We start from the raw sequence: 11152 nt of genomic DNA on the forward strand, positions 1-11152 counted from the left end.
TGCTAGTTTTCACTGCTTTGCTCCTATGCTATTTGGCGTATTTTTAGCCTTTTAGTTGCGAGAACACATCAAAGTCCCACTTTGTTTTGCATTTTGTGTTACTTTCTAAAGCTCCTATCCACACCGAGCGAAGGTGCTCAGATACCAAAAGCAGTTTAACTGCGGCAGCACAAAAATCTCTATTAGCTGATTACTTCTGCTGCCTTACCCTGCTTACTTGCTGCTGCCTCTCTGTGCACACGGTGGAACACAGAAGAGGTGAGACTCCAGCTCTTACAGAAAACTTAGAGGTGTGATCCCTATGGGCTTTAAACAAGACATAAAAATCATATCGAGTCATTTTAATAGTACACACATTCATATAAATAAATAAATCAGATCCACACAATTAGCTATCTATAGCTAGAGATCTCTATTCTCAAGCATATGATGCGGTCTCTGATGTTTGTGAGTTGTGATTTTGTAACTCCTGATATTACTGGGATGGACTCTGTAACCTGAAATGCTCATTTGAGTCTTTCAGCTTGCCAGCAACCCAAAAGCCACTGCAGAAACAAATATGTTTTGCAGCAGGTTGGTTTATTCCCTGGATATTTACTTGCCAGTTTGGGTTGGGGTATTTTTTTTTTAATTTGTTTTGTTTATTTCTTCTTTTATCAGCTCCAGCTGAGACAGAAGAGGGTGGGAGGAGGGTTTTGTTCCTCTGGAGATAACAGGAGGCTGTGTCTGTGCAGCCATGGTGACAAGATCCAGGGCGCTTTCTGGCTTCCAAGCAATTTGCTCCCCACCCCTGGCTCCCAAGTAAAAGTGGGGCAGAGAGAGAGAGGAGCTTTTGTTTCTCAAGTGCTTCAGCTGTTGCTACTAATTAAGCGAAGAGCCCTAGTGCCTTCCCACCTCCCAAGCTTAAGGAGGGTCTAGTTGGGGTGAAAGGAGAGTCAAGAGTCTGTGCTGCTGCTGCTTCTCTGCACCCCGCTCTCACTACAGGGCTCTTTTCATCCTTTCTCTGCCTTGCTGGGTGACCTGTGGCCAACTCCACGCCTCAGATTCCCTGGCTGCAGCAGGGAAGAAATGAGAGAGACCAAGCTCAGCGTGAGGCCAGATGGAAACTACCACCCTGCTGCTCAAGGTGTTATTATCAGTTTAATGCAATATGTTCCCAGCTTCTCAGACATGCTGACTAGCAGCAGATTGCTCTTTCCTTCTCCAGACTTCCCTGGATGTCATTCCCTTCTCTCTCTGAAATGCCAGCTCCGTCCCCGGGCTCTAACAGCGTTACTGAAACCTCCCCGGTGTTGCCAGAATGTGCTGGAGGAGCCAGATGAGCTGTCAACGAGTAGGTATCAGGCAAACGGCCTTTGCACGGGGCAGTTGCACTTTTTTGGACGAGGAGGGCAGGCTGCGTGGAGGGCAGAGTCAGTGGCTGCTGTGAGGGCTGCAGGGGAGCTACGTGGGCTCTGCCCAGTCTTGCAACAGGGACCCCATGTGCACACAAGGCTTTGGCATGGTGCGTGAAGGACTGCAGGTATGAAAAGAACGTAGAGATGTGGAGAAAAAAAAAAAAAAAGAATTTAGGGAGCAGGAATGCTGCAGGCATCCAACAGCCTGTGGAATCGAGGAGCTAGCCCTGGCTTGGTCCTACAGGATGCCCAGTCCCCAAGGACTGAGGTAGCAGCCAAGGCCGTGGCTGCTCCCCAGGGCCTCTCCCCCCACCCTGAGCTCACTTGGGTGTCTTCAGCCCAGGATCTCCCAGGGAGAAATTTGGGGCCTTGCTCAGGAACAGATGGTCTCCCTCGTGGGCCCCATCTGCCAGGCAACACTGGAGCAGTTGCTCTCTGCCGTGCCGAGCAGAATCTTGTTTACTTTCCCCTCGTGTCAGCAAGGTGATGTGTAGGGAAACCAAGCCCTGCTGTTGCCAGCCCCGATTTCCAGGAGCTGCAAGGTGCAAGAGCAAAACCCAAGAGACACCTCTGTGAGGGCCAGGCAACGTGGCACCCACCAGCACAGATCCAAGGTGGAGTCTGGCCAAGAAGAGGGCTGTAGTTGCAAGGGGGCAGGATATTTGGGAAGCCATTGATCCACACGCAGGATAAAAACACGTGGACTAAAGGAGAAACCTGGAGTGAAGTTTCCCAAGGGGCATCCTGCTAGGAGCAACATGCACGTGAGCCTTGTCTGTGATGAACTGCTCAGTGCCCAGACTGCCGAGAGACACGTGGTGCGTTTAGTGGAGGTCTTTGCCTCTGACTACACCTGGAGCCAAATTCTGAGCATGTATTCATGGTTCCTGAATTGAAGAGGGGGAAAAACAAGGCAGCAGCCTGTCTTCTAAGACCCAAGTGAGTGATTTTCAGGGTGTCTTGGTCACCTGGGCATCCTTGTGAGCTCAGCTCACGGGGCCTCAGTGCATCTGGCCAGGCAGGCAGCTAGCAGCTGCTCTAGAAAAGTTCAGCCTTAATGCCCAGAAATGTCTGGTAGAAATTCTCATCAGCAGGGAAGTCAGGGCCTGAAATGACCCTCACTTTGAGGTCTCACCAGCTTTTAAAGACAAGGCTGGGTAGGCAGGAGGGGTTGGAAGGATGGACCGCTGCTTTGCAGCTGCTCCTTCCATCCATCCCAGCTCAGGGCACAAACATTGTCATCCATCAGGGCTGTGGGGAAGCGTCTCTAGACAGCATTAAGCACACACAAAAATAGCAAGCGAGACCAGCTCCTCCTCCAGCAGCACCAGCCAAAATTGCTGCAGCATGGCTGATAAAGGAACTTCACTTATTCTTTTCCAGGTTCTGCTACCGGAGCCCAGGATCGAGGACTGCAGAGGATATCACGGGTCCGTGCGCGAGCGCATGTTTTCCAGAGACCTTGGCCCCAGAAGTCAGCCTGGTGAGGTCCTGCTCTCTTAGGTAGCCAGGTTAAGCACTCAGTCCTCTAATGGTGCTTGACGAGCAGAGGGCACGGAGCATTACTTTATCCCCTCCCCTGAGGGTTCCCATCCGTCGAGGCTCCGGCGCAGGATGCTGCCTCTGTCAGCTCTGCAGTAATCAGCCCAGAGGCAGGAAGTGGAAACTTTCTGCTTGCAGCCACTTAGTTTCATTAGAAGCATCAAAAGAGAAAACAGGCCTCAGGTGGGGCAGTGAGAGGCAGAGACACGCAAGGGGCTGGGGAGAGGGGATTTGTAGCTCTATTTAACATGTCACTTAGCAGGTAAGCCTCAGCTAAGAGCTGGAGAAAAGTGGTAGGGAAGAGGGGCAGAGGCAGCCTGAAGCTGGGGGCTGTCACTGACATCACTCAGAGCTGTCAGGAGATCCTACAGCTCTGGAAAACCTGTTTATTATTTGTATTTTTCTCACAAAAACAGCAATAGGACTGAGCAGCAATCCCACCCTGCTGCCCTAAGGCTTCCTCCCTGTCCCTCTTCTCCTCTGGAAGACTTTTGTCTCAATTTCTTTTCAAAAACCTGGTGCCCTGGGAATTGTGTCCCTTTCCCAGTGCTCTGCTCTGGGTCTTAATTATCCCTGTCACTGCAAAGAATTTCCCTAATGTTCAGCCCAAGTCTTTCTTGTTCACCACAACCATGACACTGTTCAGAGGTAGGATATTAAGGGCTGGAGTCGCTCCCATAATAACGTATTGATTTCAATGAAGCCAAGCTCAATGGGGAGGAGTCTGTCCAGCCTTGCTCCATCCCCCTTGTGCCCCAAGAGAACGTTCTTTGTTAGACTAAATGCCTCTGTAAGTGCCTCTCAGTTCTGTGCTCGTTGTGAGCCGTTCTGTGTAGACACATTGAAGCAGGCAGGGCGCAGGATCAGGCCAGTAATCACATTTCCTTTTGGCAGTAGGTATTTTATCAGCCTTGGTCTCCCTGGGCACTCTGAACCGCGTGGCTGTCTGGCTCTCCTGAGCAGATCTCATAGCCCAGGCAGGCAGGAGTTCTTCCACCAGGCGCAGCCCTCTCCCCCTTGCTTCCCATTTCATTAACGTCCTCTCCCAAAAGTGGAAATGAATTAAACCGCTCACCTCCTAAGCCCTATTTCCCTCCTTATACTTTTCCCTAAGCCACCTCCAATAAAGCAGCCTGTGCACACCAGTGGCAGTGGGACAGTTGTGCACATCTGGCAGGCACGTAGGGGTCACATCAGCAGGCACATCAGTCGCTCACTGACCAGCAGCAGCATCTGGGATCTTGAAGCAGAGAAGATTCATCATTTGGTGACCGTCTGTTGCAGTAATTTCTGCCCTACAACATTGGCAGAGTGGAATTCTGCATCCAGCTCCCCTCCCTCTGTGGCTACCAGCATCTTCATCTTTCTTTCCAGCTGGGAAAGGGATCTCCTTGACAAGGAGGGGAGCACAGATATTAACAGGATGCCATGGGTCCTCCGGACTAACATTTGCATCTCTAGTTCTCACTGGCCAGATCCTTTTGCCTCTGTATTTTTCTTTGTCCTGTAGGAAGGCAGGGATATACAGCCAGGGAGCAGCAGCTTTTTTGCTTTTTTTTTTTTTTTTTTTTTTTTTGACAGGCAAAGCAGGAAAAAGCAACCCAAGAGGTGCCAGAGGAACAGATCCTAGATTCCTGAAGTCCCACTCATTAAAAAGTGTCGCCTCTTGTTTCTGTCTGTGCCTGCTTTGTGGACACAGATGTTTTATTCTCACATGGGTGAGCAGTTGTTTTTAAGTGAGCTCCTGTCCACAAGCCTTGCATCTTCCCATAACCAGCAGGGTTTGTTTGCCATCCTTGGAGATTCAGCAAAAATAATCACACTCAGAGACACCTGCAGTGTCCTTTAGTGAGCTCTGCCCTGAGCCATTGAGGGGCTGGGACAGGGAGCCCTGTCAGCCAGGAGATGGAGCAGCTTGCCTCCCCAGCAAGGTGCAAGCGTGGGACAAGGGAGAGAAAGCCTGGGCCCTTTGCAGGGTCCTTTTGTTTCACGAAGCAGATGTGGCTGTTTTTTTATGCCACTGTGTGCTTGAGGAGAAGGGAAAAGGTTCACAGATCTGTCTCAGGGATGGGATGGGATGGAGAGCCTTTCGTTTTCATCAGAGGCCCTCAAGGAATATCTCATTGTAGCTGCTTGGAATTAAGTCTGCCAGTCCCCTGTCTGATCACAGGGTCCTCATGCTGGTGTTCAAGAGATGCTTTCTGCTTCCTTTCTTCTGCCTGGGACAGTGGGTGTGCTGGGTTGGAACTCACATCAGCAGCCAGGACCTGGACTGGCCTGGAGCCTCCAGGAAAGTTTCTCCACGTCTCCTCGCAGCAGCTGCTGGCTGACAGCTTCATCCCATTCCCCAGTGCCTGTCCCTGTCCCACGAGGCTGAGGCTGAGGACCCCCCTATGTGCCCCATCGTCAGGAAGTGCTGCTCTGTCTGGGGCTACCTTGGAGCTGCTGGCACAACAAAGCTGTTTTGCTTTTGGCTGAGCGCTCGGCATCCGAGCTCTCATGTGGTTGGAGCCCATTTTTTTTGCAAGAATGAAAACAGTGGATTAATGAGCTGCTTGTGGCTAATGTGCAGGGTTTCTCAGAACTGGTGCTATTAGAGCCCAGCGTCATGTAGGAGGTAAATGGCAGCACATGGTGAATAAAGCAGTGATATAATAGGTTTAAGTAGTCCATTTCCCTTTGGAGTGTTACTGATAACATGCCCAAATGCATACAAGACCATTACCTTAATGAATAAGACCGCTCTCTGGCAGAGCACATACTGCAGCTCCTCACAAGGGGTTTATTTTTCATCATTTTCATCCAAAAAAAGCCTTGGGTGTTTGAGTTGGAGTGGGGTGCAGGGAGGGTAGAACAGAGACAGAGGGGAAGAGGAGAGCAGAAGAGAAGAAATAAGGATGGGAGTAGAAGGGAAAGAGAAGGAGGGACAGAAATAAATGCAGAGCAGGCACGTTATGCTGGGACCAGCATGGCCTCCAGGAAGCGCAGTAAGAGGAACTGGGACAGTCACGCATGAACAATGATCAGACATTTGATTTTGTGTATTGAAAGAGGCACAGCTTTGGAAGTGTCGTTGTCCACCGCCAGAAGTGAAGTGCTATGAAATACGCAGACACCAACGGGCTCACTGTTCCCCCCTTGGATGTACGATGGCCATGCACTGCCATTTGCCTCTGGTCGTTCCAGCCAGCTCAGAATTAGTATCAGCGTGTGCTAATTCTATCCATGCCAGGGGAGTTGCTCAGGACTTAGCCCCTGTGATCAGCATTGTAAAATCCTGGTGCTCACTAAAGGGCAGCAAGTTCTGGGCTAGTTAAGCGGCTCTCTGCTAGCTGGAGATGCTCCACGTTGACATCACGGCATGGGAGAGCAGAATTTACCTCTACACCTTTCCTCATCCAGTTTACTTTTCTCCTGGGAAGGGTGCGTAGAGCAGCATTGCCTGGGAATATCTGTTGAAAGCACATTGGCCACATGTTTTCTGAATTTGCTTCTAACCAGTGCAGTGGGATCTGAATTAGACTGTCCTGTTACACAGTAACATGAACTCTTGTGCCAACTAAAGCCTTGTTTTCTCCACCTTCTTCTGGAATTTCTCTACAAAAGAGAAACTGGATTCAAATCCAGTGTCAAATGATCCTGAATTAACAGGAATTCACCGCACGAGGTGGGTTTCACAGAGGTGTAATTCTGTAAGAGTCTGCGCAGCGACAGCACCTAATCCATAGCAGAATAAACACGAGGAGAACCGTGAAGGACCCGTGTTCCTAAATGACTGATTATGAAGATCCCCCTGAAAGCCTAAAACATTTCTCAGCACATTTAGCAAGACGCACACGGTCTGGCTGACCTGCAGCAGGGGTGCCCCTGCCCCAGTGCACCAGTTCCAGCAGTGGCTGCAGGACGATGCTCAGCACCGTGCACAAGGATGGGGCGTGCAAAGAAAAAGGCTTCTCCGAGCTGTAGTCCTGTAGCTTCCAGCAATCTACGAGGACTGCCTGGATGTTGCATCCAGACTATTAAGTTTAATCGCCGCTGATAGACCAAACCTCCATAAACTTGTCTAAAACCTTTTGAACCTATTTATACTTTCAGTCTCCACAATATCCTGTGGCAAATGAGCTTCAAAATTTAATTATGTGCTGTGTGAAAAAGCACTTCTTTTTGTTTGTTTTAAACTTGCTGCCTGGTAATTTCACTGGGGCACCAATGTCTTGTATGTTGAGAAACAGCATCTAAAATATCCAAGGGACACAGAATCCCAGATTTTATTGAAAGGCCATGTGATGCTGACTTCTAACTGTTAAAACCGCTTCTGAAATGGAACATAGGTCCCACTTTTAATGCTTATGAAAATATTGCCTCCAGTGCTCTTGTTTGCTCTTCAGGCTGTTTTTACTTTTTTTTTTTTCTCTCTTTTTTTTCTTTTAACCTCTGCTTACAAGCTGTTCTAGCCCCTGACAGATCCCGTTCTCAAGCTTCTTGTTTACTCAGTTAGCACGGGCTTTATTTTTACAATGTTATCCTTTTAACTGCTTCGGCAGCCGAGAGCCCGTTGCTCGAGACACGAACACAAACTCAACCAAGGACAGGCAAGTTTGCCTGAATGACCTCTTTCTCCTCATTATATTTGCCATGGTCTCCATGTCACAAGTTCAAGCACACGCGCATGGGGTTTAATACAACGCGGAGATAAAGGCAGAGGGATGGAGGCTTCCACTGTGGCACGAACGTCCTCTGCTGCTGCCTGATTGTGCCTTTTGCAGACACCTCATTAAAAGCGTGTTCGTTACACATAAACATGCCTTTGTACTTTCACGAGCACACATGCTCACCAACGTAATTTGAACGCGGTGGGGGACAGCTCACCCTGGCACTAGTATGTCTGATTCCTTACGCACGCTCGCACGGAGACCTTGACGATTTGAAGCAGTTGTTCATTTGTAGCCTTTCATCTCTACATGGAGCCGTACCTTCCTCTTGCTGTCGTTAACTTCCACTATCTCGTACACTCTCCTCTTGCTTAAGCCTTTGAGTTTAGTCCAAATAACATTTCTTCTTCCTGATACACCTCCTGTATCAAATGTTGGTATCAGCAGTTGTGCTGTGGCTTAAAAGTGAGTTCAGAGTCAGAGGAACCAGACCTTGTGAATCTTTCTCTTCCCATCATGTAAATAGGGTTTGCTACATGAAGCCGTTCCTATCTTATACTCTCGCAGGCACAACTTCTAGTCTGGAAGATGAGATAAAAGATACTGGGTAGGCATCTCCTGAAAGCGGCTTGAGCCGGAGAGTTAGCGAGGATGCATTGCCTTCCTGGGAAAAGGGAGAAAGATTTTGCGTGTTTGAGACATGTTCCCCTGACTGTTTGTGTCCTTCAGCAACACAACCCATTGTGTCAGCAGGGATAAATCAGCATTGCTCTGCAAAAATCAATTGAATGAAGCCGGCTTTCTGCTGCCAAGGATCAGGTATATGCAGGATTTGAATGGAAGGTCTCCTGGCACAGCGTTAACAGCCTCTGGAGCCTTGTTGCTGCTAATGCTTACCCCCTGGCTGACAAAACTGGAGCAGCGTTAAGAGCCTCAGGAAGTTCCCGTTCGAGCACACGGTGCAGAAATGCACACCCCTGGCATTGCGGTGAGGGAGAAGAGGAAAGACAGCCGGCTGTAAGAGCGCCCAGTGTATTTGGAAGACTGGTAATACGGGAAGTGTTATTTGCCAAATCAGCTGTGTTTGCTAGTCCAGAGACGTTAATTCCACGGCCAAGAGCTGCCGCTCTGTGTTCATGTGTGCAGCACGTGCTAGGCGTGTGAGACAGCGCAGATACAACCACCGCGGCTCCAAGGAAGGGGAGAAGGGCTGGGAAAGATGCTCTGGGAGAAGTCCCTGCCCAAGGTGTCAGGCCATGCTGGTGGGCACTGCCTGTGCCCCTGCAGGTGCATGTGCAGGAAGCGACCTTGAGACGGCTGCATGCTCAGGGTGAGCGTGCAGATAGCGTGAAATACAGGCGTGAGCATGCGTGCACGTGCACGGGGGTGTCTCCGGCTGTGTGCAAACAAGCAGGGGTGTGTACAAACAAGTGAGTGAATGTAAGTCTGCAGAAGTGTGTGCACAGATGGAGACACCCGCAGCCAGTGCAGGGTGCGTGCGTGGGGACGTGTGTCTGGAGGGAGGTGCGAGGAGCGGCTGTGTGCGTGGAGGCAGTGTGCTGGGGAAAGGAGACGGGACCAGGCTGTGTAGGATCTCTGTGCCAGCCTGCACGGGCAGCTCGCATCTGCATGTTCAGAGGTGGAAAGCTGGGCGTTTGGCCTCTGTCCATAAGGGTCTTTGAGATAGGAAGGGGAGTCTTTAAATGCACCTCGGGAAAAGGGTGTCAAATGCGTGCTGGAGCTCCTCTGCAGGAAGAGGAAAATCCATGGGGACGGAAACACATCTCTGTTAGCACGTAGCAGTTGTTTTGTTTGTAGCACAGCTTTGGTTTGACGGGGCGTGTGGCGTGTTGTGCACGAGAGACGTGTGCGTGGGCTGGGGTAGGTGCGCGGCAGCTCGCTGCGTGCACAGAGGAGGGGGCGCAGGGGAGGACAGCGGGGAGGGCTGAGCACAGGCGCTGCTGGGGCTCGGGGATTCAGGCAGGGCTTTGTCAGAGCCATCCCACTTCAGAGCATCCCCAAATTCAATGTGGGCGCTTGTCTATTTTAGGTGTTTCTCTGCACACCTTCGCTTCCCAGCCCGCTGCCCCGGGCCCTCCAAACCACGGCGTGCCGAGGAGCTCCAGCAGGAGCAGGAGCAGGAGCGGTTCCCGAGGAGCTCCAACAGGAGAAGGAGCGGTTCCCTTGGAAACCTCTGGATGCCCAGCAACAAGTCGCTGCCAGCAGCCATGTGACAAGGTGCATTAATCAGGCATCTCGTACGAATCAGGTCAGTTGGGGCCAAAGTCCAGCTCGCTCCCCCTCCGCTTCATCGCTAATTACCGCGCGACGAGGGCTGCTCCGAGTAGGGGGTGGAAAACAACTCGAAATAATTAAATAAAACGGTGACCTTTGCTGTTGTGGCTTCTAGGTTCATCCCAGACTTTCTCCAGGAGAAAAATCTGTCCGATCTCCTCTCCCACTGGAACGAACCTAGAATGCAAATGAGTGAGCCAGAGGAGCCTCGGGCGGTGGAAAAGCCCAGAGAGAAAGAATCTGTCGTGGATGTGGTGAGTTTCCAGGTCTCTTCTCGCTATAAGTCCTACATTTCAAACACAGCCTTTGAATGAGGAGTATCTCGGGCTGGAGATGGTTTGAGCCTGGTTCAGGAACACCTCCCGTCCACATCTCAGGTCTCTTTGGAAACCAAGTTTCTGAGCTCTCAGCTGGGCCACGCTGAAATTGCTGGCCAAAATGACTGGTTGGACAGCACAGGGAGGACATCAGTCCAAAGTCCTGCCCTCCACCTCTGAAAGAAGAGGCTACTGCTGAGAGGCAGCACCTCTACACTTGTTCCCTGCTGCAAAATGGCTGTTCTTCACAGAACAGAAGCTGGGGGGGTTATTCTTCATCATTCCTCATGGCTCTTTTTTTTTACCCCCATGGGACCTTTCTGCATTTCACTCAGGAGCAGAAGACCCAAAGGTTGGAGGAAAATCAAAGAGGTTTTTGTAGCTGGAGCTCTGGGACAGGGGATCGCAGCAGTTAGCACATTCAGACTGAGGTGAAAGGGAATTGAGAGAGTCCTGGTGAGCAAATGGGGAACAGGGAAAATTAAGAGAAGGATGAGGAAGTCCAGCTGGAGTGGGAACAGCTGTAAGCACTGGTCCCAGTCCCCTGCACTGGATTGCCTGTCCAGTAGGATCTTCTAGGGAAATTAAGTAGCCAACTCTCACTGTCCTTTTGATGTAAGTTTTGGAGTGATTTAGGCACCCCTCAGCATTTTCAATAAGATGCCATTTACAATTCCACCTAGCATCCTTTTCGCATTTTCCCTGAACTCCTGCTTGCTTTGCCTGGACAAAGCCAGAGCAAAGACTTCCAGATTTGGCTCCTGAACGAAAAATCTCTCACAGACACGTGTTCAAGGCCAGGCACTAGTAAGGCTGCAACATCTTCTTTTACCCGTATACCAGTCTACATTCTTCATGCTGTGACTAATGCATTGCAAGGTCATTGGGTAGTGCTCAGTCTCCATCTCCTCCTTCAAGAGACCAGCGTTTGAGCCTGCCAGGGTATTCA

General features: G+C 50.4%; 1 long non-coding RNA gene across 3 annotated transcripts; it reads left to right on the forward strand.

Moving 5' to 3' along the window:
* The first annotated feature begins 726 nt into the window (after nucleotides 1-726).
* On the forward strand, nucleotides 727-6491 carry LOC137844977 (uncharacterized). Of its 3 annotated transcripts, none has more exons than XR_011090059.1 (3): nucleotides 727-1333; nucleotides 2781-2880; nucleotides 5991-6491. It is a non-coding gene; the product is annotated as an uncharacterized lncRNA (long non-coding RNA). The 3 variants fall into 3 exon arrangements; XR_011090058.1 differs by lacking the exon at nucleotides 5991-6491 and adding an exon at nucleotides 4521-5983; XR_011090057.1 differs by lacking the exon at nucleotides 5991-6491 and having other exon boundaries at nucleotides 734-1126; nucleotides 1208-1333; nucleotides 2781-4508.
* Nucleotides 6492-11152: the final 4661 nt, after the last annotated feature.

This window comes from Anas acuta, chromosome 26 (genome assembly GCF_963932015.1).
Source record: "Anas acuta chromosome 26, bAnaAcu1.1, whole genome shotgun sequence".
Classification (NCBI taxonomy): Eukaryota; Metazoa; Chordata; class Aves; order Anseriformes; family Anatidae; genus Anas; species Anas acuta.